Raw genomic sequence first — 9602 nt, forward strand, 5'->3', positions numbered from 1 at the left:
TACCCCCTCTCTTAAGTCTTCGTTACAGGAATGTGGTAATTCAAGAAATTCAGGAATTTTATTTTATTGTGAAGTTGAAGAAACACAGCTAAATTTGGTGTCAGTATTGACACTTTCTTCAGAAAGAAATTTAGAAAAACCAATAATTTCAAGTAATACAAGAAATTTATCTTGTCCCTCGAGGAGTGTGGTTCCTGGAGAGATCTCAAGAAAGCAACTGTTCATCTGCTTGTCTCTCGGTGTCAACTGCTGTCAGTGGCATCTTATCTGTGACAATGTGTGCATCTGACAGTTCCAGGTGTGAGCTGAAGATTTACAGGGTAATTTTTTTCTTTATTCAACTTTTAACTTAATGCTAACTTTAGAACTTAATCTTCTGGCAAGATGTGTTAGTCGGGGTAGACTAGAGAAACAAATTCATAGATATCCATATGTGTATAAGAAAGAGCTTTCTGGTTCCCTCTTTCCGGACCCGGCTGAACAGGAGGCGCCATCATGGGAGTTGACATCCGCAACAACAAGGACCGAAAGGTTCGTCGCAAGGAACCCAAGAGCCAGGACATCTACCTGCACCTCCTGGTCAAGCTGTACAGGTTTCTGGCCCAACGGACCAACTCCACTTTCAGCCAGGTTGTGTGAAGAGACTGTTCATGAGTCGCACCAACCGGCCACCCCTATCGCTCTCTCGGATGATCCAGAAGATGAAGCTTCCTGGCCAAGAAAACAAGACAGCTGTGGTCGTGGGGACCATAACGGATGACGTGCGGGTGCAAGAGGTGCCCAAGTTGAAGGTGTGTGCCCTGCGAGTGAGCAGCCGGGCCCGCAGCCGCATCCTCAAGGCCGGGGGCAAGATCCTCACCTTTGACCAGCTGGCCCTGGACTCTCCCAAGGGCTGTGGCACTGTCCTGCTGTCTGGTCCACAAAAGGGCCTCGAGGTATACAGGCATTTCGGCAAGGCGCCAGGGATCCCCCACAGTCACACCAAACCCTATGTTCGCTCCAAGGGCCAGAAGTTCGAGCGGACCAGAGGCCGATATGCCAGCCGAGGCTACAAAAACTAACCCCAGATCCGGTCCTGCTATTAAAACGTTTTGGATGTTCAAAAAAAGAGAGCTTTCTATATAAGAGCAGTTGAATAATGAGAAAACATCCCCTCCCAGTCCAGAACAAGTCTGTAAGTCCCATATTAGCCCATATATCTGATAGCAATCTATAAAGCCCTCTCAGACTTATGAAACACATGCACATGGAGTTCAGGAAGGTCACAGGCCTGGGGCAGGGAAGTCGTCTGGATCCAGTGGCGTTGTAAGCATCTCAGTGCTGGCAGGGGTCTCCATGTGACTTCTGCAGCTCCAGAAACCTAGCTCCATCAGCCCCTCTCCATGTGTCTTCTCTACAGGGATTTCTCACGGAATGAGGGGGGAGAGAGAGAGAGACAGAGACGCGGAGAGATAGTCTCCCACCTCCAACAAGGAAATACAGGAGTTCCCAGAATCATCAGGAGAAGGCCATGTCCACACAGAGACCTCATTGGCTACTATATCCTGATTGACGGCTGGACTCCACCCTGACACTCTTAATCCTCAAACTGACACCAGATCATGTAACTACCACACAAGACACAACTTTATTTTTTAATTTATAAAGTATTTAGTATCTCTTTACTCAAAACCTATTTATTTTTTCACATGGCTAACAAATATGGGTTATTATTTTCCAAAGTATATTTAGGGCAAACTTTTTTGGAGGCAGAAACGGTTTATTTTTCATTCTTGTAATTGCACGATGCTTAGCCTAGTGTAGGTGTTCAATAAATATTTACTGAATGAATAAAATGACTATCATTACATTCCCTTAAGTTTGAGTAGACTATTACATTTAGTGTTGAAAATGTTCATGGCTGTGAAAAAAAAAATTACCAAGGGTTCATGATGGAGGGAGGATGGGGGTGGGGATGAGGGTGGGAAATTAGCTGATATCAAGGGCTCAAGTAGAAAGAAAATGTTTTGAAAAGGATGATGGGAACATATGTACAAATGTGCTTGATTCAATGGATGTATGGATTTTTATAAGAGCTGTAATAACCCCTGTGATAAGTAGGATTATTGTGCCAACCTTGGCAATAAGAACATGTGGGATTAATAAGGTCTCAGCTTGATTAGAGGGAAAAGAGATAAATGGCTTGGTGAGTCCCGCCTCCTCTCTCTTGCTCTCTGGTGATTGGAGCAGTATGCGGCTGCTAGTTCTCTGCCTCAACTTATGAGCTGCACTACCTGTGGGACAGCCAACCTGTGGATCATGTCACTAGAGCTTGAGGTTCTTTCAAGACCTGCTTCATCATGCTGCTAGTGTATACATCGCTTGGACTTGGGACTGTTAGACCTTGTTGTTTTGCTGACTGTTGGTAACCAACCCTGTTGCTTGCTGCCTGTGTCTGGATTGCCTGTATTGCCCAAGGGAAGACTCAGCTGTCTGCTTCCTTGACCTTGGACTGAGCAGCCCTTGTGAGTTGAAGGATTTCCAGTATATCAATTGTTCCATGGAAGTGAGTCGAACTGAGCCCTCTGTATTGCTATGTTGGCTAATTAACTGTTATATTCCTTCTTGCTGTATATATCTATCATATATCTATAAATCATAGGTGTCTTGGTTTTGTTTCTCTAGAGAACCCTGTCTAATATGAAATGATTTAATAAGAAAAGAAAATGTTTATGTCTGCTTATTCTTAAGAACATTACCTTGTAGATGACAACATAGTTAGTTTTGTTTCCCAAAAACTATGGGTAAAAATTGACTCCAATATGGATGAAAAGAATAGGCTCAGTTTAGGAAAAAACAAAATTAATATTTCGGTCTGTTTGGTTGCAGAAATGGGTGACTTCAGAAGTAGAGCCACATGGAAGCACCTAATGAAACCTAGACTATGAACGTGTTAGTTTTGTGGGGTGGCTTTCCTCGCTTCTTGTTTCTCAACACTGAAAGAATGCATGTGGCAGAAGCTCTTTTGTCTTACAAGTAACTTTTATGAGGGAAAGGGGAGTTTCGGGTGGTACAGTCCCAGATAATGCACGTACGAAAAGCCACGTGGGAAAATGGCAGTTAAAAGGAGTCCGCAGAATCAAAAGAGGAATCCTGGAACTGAAAAAAGAGAGAGTGTGGGCCCTGAGAGGGTGCACGTATGTGCTGCCAACACACACACACACGCGCGCACACATGAGAGTGATTCTTCCCTCCTACCTGAAAGAGGGTACCTGAGAGAGACCTGCCCTCTGTCTCTAATATTTATCGCCCCCTGTCCCCAGTTTGTGGAGAGGGGCGGCATGGTTGAGGGTATCGGTCGTTCTTGGTGGCTGAGTTCAGGCACACTTGTGATGTGATGTCACTGGTGCCCAGTCCAGGTTGACCTCCACCTGTGTCTAGGTGACCTTGGTCTTAGCATCCCCAGTCCTGGATTGTCTTCATAGATGTCTCATATGTCCAACCCCATGTATTGTGGCATGGACAGCTAATTTTTATTTAGCTTAGGCATTCCGTGGAGACAACCCCCTCTATCCTTAGTATTCCTACCTTTCAGGAGGACTCCTGGGGAAGTAAAAACTGTATTAGAAGTGCCTGTGAGCATAGGAGAGGGAAACAGGAGCTACTGCTTAAGAAGGGATGAGTGTTGGTTAAGGGTCATGAAAATTTGAAAATGATCATTGCTGATGGTTACACAGTATGGTGAGCATAATTACTATTACTGAATTGTATACACACACAAACGCATGTACACACACATGCTGATGAGATGACAACTGTCTTAAAAAGAAAGAAAAACAAAGACATGTGGGTTCTGGTCAGGTGACTGGGGTCTATTTACTGATGGGATACGTTGCAGCAGTAGCGACGAGAAATCTATGTCCATGTTCCTGCCTATCGCCCGAGAATAGGACTAATATTAAGAAAATTCAGGAAGAAAACATTTAGATAAAAGTTGGTATTAATCTATGTACATATATTTATAGGTTTAGTATTAAGGAACAGTGGGCCCTGCTCAAATACTCCCTCAACACAAGAACACTTTGTTCTAACAATTCGGCAGTCTGAGATGCTCACCTGCCTGAAACGATTGCTGATGACAATGGGTGCACAAGCAAATGTAGTGAAGAAAGCTGATGGTGCCCGGCTACCAAAAGATATAGCACCTGAAGTTGCTGAAGACAATGGGTGCACAAGCAAATGTGGTGAAGAAAGCTGATAGTGCCCAGCTACCCAAATATATATCACCTGAAGTCTTAAAGACCTGAAGATAAAGAAGCAGCCATCTAGCTGAGAGACCAAAAAACCCACATGGAAGAAGCACACTGGCCTGTCCCGACTAGATCGCTGAGGACAAAGTGGGTGCATAAGCAAAGGTTATAAACAAAGCTGATGGTGCCCAGCTATCAAATGATATAGCATCATGGGTCTTAAAGGCTTGAAGACAATCAGGCAGCCATCTAGCTAAGAAAAAACAAAGCCCACACAGAAGAAGCATACCAGCCTACCCCAACATGAATACTGAAGACAAAGCGGGTGCATAGGCAAATGCAGTGAAGAAAGCTGATGGTGCCCAGTTGTCAAAATATATAGAATCTGGGGTCCCATAGGCTGGAAGATTAAAAAAGGGGGCATATAACTGAGAAACAACTAAGCCCACATGGAAAATGCACACCAGCCTGTGAGATGACAGCGTTGAAGGGATCAGGTATCAGGCATCAAAGACCCTCCCCCCCCCAAAAAAAATCATAGCATTGTGAATGAGGGGGAGTGCAGAGTGGGGACCCAGGGCCTATCTGGGGGAAATTGGACATTCCCTTTCTGAAGGGCTGTCGGTAGGTGATGAGCCAGTCCAAGTGCAGTGTAGCAATGATGAAACATAAAATGTCCTCTAGTTCTTAAATGCTTCCTCCCCACCGCTATCATGATTCCAATTCTACCTTATATAACCGCTGGACCAGAGGATGTACACTGGCACAGATAGGAACTGGAAACACATGGAATCCAGGACAGATGAACCCCTCAGGAACAGTGGTGAGAGTGGCAATATTATGGGAGGATGGAGGGAGGGTGAGGGAGAAAGGGGGAACAGATGACAAGGTCTACATATAACCTCCTCCCTGGAGGACGGACAGCTGAGAACTGCTGAGGTGAGAGAGACGTTGGATGGTGTAAGATATGATAAAATAATAATGTTAAATTATCAAGGGTTCAGGGGGATGGGGAGCGAGGAGGAAGGGGAAAAATTAGCTGATATCAAGGGCTCAAATAGAAAGCAGGTGTTTTAAGAATGATGATGGCAACATACGTATGAATGTGCTGAACACAAATGATGTATGTATGGATTGTGAAAAGAGATGTATGAGCCCCTAATAAAATGATTTAAAAAAAGAAGGAAATGCCAATGACTAAAGAATAGATTATTTTAAATCTCTAAGAAATATAGATATGTAACATCAGCCACAAAACCCAATATGGACAGGGACGTGTGCCCTCTTGGGTGTTGAAGACAATTAGGGAGAGAATATATCAATGATGTGCTAAATGAGAAATTGGGACCTGGTAGCATGTTGCTATAGTTTATTGTGCCAGCCTGGCCAATAAACACAAGTAGGATTAACTGAAGGGCAGAGGGATAAATGGCTCGGTGAGCCTCACCTTGGTTGTTCTGTGCCTCAGTTTAAAGGGGTACACTACCTGTGGGATGCCTAGTCTGTGGACTGTGTCACTGTAAGTTGAGGTCCCTTTAAGCCCACACGATTGGAATGTTCATCTCTGGAGCTGGGGACTGACAGTTGATGACAGTTGGGGACCTGCCTTGCTGTTTGCTGCCTGGGTATATATAGCCCAGCTCTCTCTATAGAAGGGGACTGGCGCCTGGCAGCTCTCAAAACTTGAAGGACTGCTACTGTCTCACTGCTTTATAATTTAACTGTTAATTTCTTGTATTATCTATCTGTATATTATTTAATGGTTTATTTCTTGAATTATATATCTATCTTTATAAATATATTTATGTATAATTACTAGCAATCTGGTTTGTCTCTCTAGAGAACCCTGTCCAATACACATGTTAACAAGAAACAGAACAGATACTGATAGCAAGTTTTCTTAACCTTGCCCCCCCTGTCATTTCATCCACTGGCATTCACAGAGTCTCTGAGAAATTCTAGACTACAAAGAGCCGACTCCTAAGTAGCCTACCAGGAAGTGAGCACATATTCAAAACCTGGTGTGTTATCTTAGTTTACCCATAAATATGGGCAGGAAGTGACGGCTGTGGCAGGTGTCTCCTTGTAGAGAAACGAAAACCTGTGGAGAGCAGCTGTGATGGGTGAAGCCCTTGCAGGACAATGTTTGTGTTTTCTCTAGCGTCACCCTGAAAGGACAGGGACATTGCCAGGTTAGTTTGACACACCAGTCTCTGATCATGTCTTAAGAAGAGATGGCAGCTGATTTAGGATCATTTGGGGAGTTGATGTAGGCACATACAGTTGAATGTCTGTGAAAATCTCATGGTGAAGAGACTGGGCATTTTCTCTCTCTATCAGGGGTTCCGACATTTGATGCAAGGCTCTTTCGATACAACGGTCACTCCAGTCTGACAAGCAGGGGTCGTAATGGTGAGCAGAGTCCCATTCTTCCTGACCCCGAGGCCAATACCTAGTGCAAAAATGATAACTGTTCAGTTGCAACTCTTTCCTGGAATGCGGGACCCAGAAATAAGCAGACCCCAAACACTGATAAGGTTGTGCTGGAGAACTACATTCCAATGTCAAATCTGTGTCTGCCAAGAAAGGCATATTCAGAATCTATGGGTTTCTTGAATTTCCGCATGCTTTCCGCGCCCGCCCCCCTCTCCACTAAGATGTGAAAAGGTGCCAGTAAATACTGGCATGGCAAAAATGAATCACTAAGATGCCAGGAAAGCTGCCTATCCTCTCTCATGGTTTTACTCTCAAGAACATAAAGACCATTTTATTAAAGTTTTGCATTACTATGAGAAATCAACTAAAACACCCAAACCAAAAGTTAACTTCCTAGCAGGTCCTCTGCACAGCCATGTCTGGTACTGTATCTCATTCTTTGTCTTCACTCCATTGAGACAACGGTAGGCGTGGTTTGAAAAAGACTTTCTCATAATTTCTTCTTCGGGGATTTTTTTCCTTTCAGCAGAAATATAATTTGTTGCTTTATATTTCCTCATTGAAAAAACAAGCTGCATTCTCCAAACTTACAGAAAAATATTACCCGTACTTAAAAAAAACAGTTTATTGTCATATAATTCACATATCATACAATTCAATAGTTCTATCAAATCAAGAAGAGTTGTACAATCTTCACCACCATCAATTTTAGAACATTTTTTTGGCTCCTGTACTCATTATTACTAGCTTCTGATTTCCCTCCAACCTCTCCTGCCATACCTCCCAGGAACCATTAATCCAGTTACTGTATCTATAGATTTACCTCTCCTGGATTTCAAATACAGAATAACATTAAAAAACAAAACAAAAACTAACAACAATAACAAAGTAAAATATTTTAAAAATCTCAATAGAAAAGAAGGAAGAAAATATTAAAACTAGGACAAATCTAAAACGAATTAAAAGGGAGATTAAATGATAAGGTGTTAATTTGATACTGAGAAATGATATCTCACTCCTGTATTACTTTTAATGCCTTGTCTATAATCAACCCTTTGTCTATATTTGTTACAAATAGTTTCCCCAATTTATAATTTTGTTTGCTTGATATTAGACATAGATATTTTTGTTATAATTTACATAATATTTTCCTAGAGTCTTTATATTAATGCATACATATCTCAAAATTAATAAATGTCCAAAATGCATTAAACATTTTATTTTATTTCATACATATATTTTATATTGAATGACTTACTATATTTACCTGAATTTATTTCTACTTCAAGATATCATGGGATATCCTAAACAGTGCTAACCTAGTATTATCTGGGTAAATAAGCAATAATTTGCTCATTTAAATTGAAAAATTCAAGCATCATTTCTTGAATAGTTTTATGCTTTCTCATACATGTATGAGTGCCTATGAATTTGTTTCTCTAGTCAACCCAGAGTAACACAGGGATTAATGATAGGAATTATCCCGCAGGGTTATTAAATACTGTATGAAGAGAATCGAACACAGAGACTTCAACATAAAAGCTATCAATTTAAATTTGTTTCAGTCACCACAGAACATCTCTTTGCCCCCTCCTAAGATGTGCTCTGAAATCTTTCATTCTGATTGGGATTACCAGACAGTGAGGATGGCCTTGCCATCAATTAAAGCAAGTTCAAAATTCCTATAATAATGTTTTATAAGCAGTCCAAGTATCCTAGGGGATTGTGGAAAATGGATGGCACTTGGAGAAATCTTTTTAAATTTAGATTTTAGGATCTAAATGGTCCAAGCAGTCCTGTTTATGATCAGCACCAACATACAAAGGTGAGGGATGGGGAGAATTCTGCTTGACACTGTCCCCATTATTCTCCAAGAAACCTCAAGCGTGACTCCTTTCTTTGATGCTAGATGACAGCTTTCTCTGCTCCCCTTGGAGAAGGGAAAGATGACCAGGTGGCTTGGGAAGGCAGAGCTCCCCTGAGCTATTTGCTGGTGTCTCTGTAGCATCAGGCCAGACATGTCCCTTCTCTGGCTTCTTGTCTTACGATGTGTTCTCCCTGCTGTGTCTGACATCTCCTTATGAAAAAAAATCAATTTCTTTCTCTTACACAAAGAGCCCTAGTAGTGTCATAGTTAGTGGTCAGGTGCTAACCAAAAGAACAGTGGTTCGAATCTCCCAGATGCTTCATGGAAAAAATATTCCTGTTTTTGAAAAGATTACACCCTTTAAAACTCTGTGTGGAAGTTATGCTCTGTGTTATAGGGTTACTCTGAGCGGGTATCTACTCAACAGCAAAGAGTTTGGGGTTTCTTTTATATACTAGTAAAAAATGAAAACATCTCCAAGAGGGCTAATAGTTTCCTGAAATACCAAGAGTTTACTAGTGTTGACTGAAGCCACTAATGTGTACTTTAGAGAGGTGTGGACTAGGAGTATGGACACAGTTCCAGTGCTGGCTCAGGTGTTAGTCTCCCTTCTTGCATAAATCATAACTTCTTTGATGTTTGGCTTTCTAATGATTTCTACTATCTCTTTAAAAATATTATATTGAATTTTAAAAAATTTAATTTTACTGGGGACTCTTACCGCTCCTATCACAATCCATACGTATATTAATTGTGTCAAGCAGATCTGAACATATGTTGCCATCATCCTTTTCAAAACATTTTTCTTTCTACTTTAGCCCTTCGTATCAGCTCATTTTTCCCTCCCTTCCCCGCCCGCCTCCCCATGAATCCTTGATAATTTATATATAAAAAATTCATGTCTTACATTGACTGCTGTCTCTCTTTACCCACTTTTCTGTTTCTGATTTTTATTATTTCTTACAATGAGAATCACAATAATAGCTGACATTTATTGAGGATTGACTTTTTGCCAGGCACTGTGTCAATCCCTTTAAGTACACTTTCCTCACAATCACTGTCTGAGCTAG

At 41.6% G+C, this 9602-nt stretch overlaps 1 pseudogene; it reads left to right on the forward strand.

Moving 5' to 3' along the window:
• The first annotated feature begins 495 nt into the window (after positions 1–495).
• Positions 496–1095, forward strand: LOC142451130 (large ribosomal subunit protein eL18-like; annotated as a pseudogene).
• The last annotated feature ends 8507 nt before the right edge of the window (positions 1096–9602 follow it).

This window comes from Tenrec ecaudatus, chromosome 6, assembly GCF_050624435.1.
Source record: "Tenrec ecaudatus isolate mTenEca1 chromosome 6, mTenEca1.hap1, whole genome shotgun sequence".
Classification (NCBI taxonomy): Eukaryota; Metazoa; Chordata; class Mammalia; order Afrosoricida; family Tenrecidae; genus Tenrec; species Tenrec ecaudatus.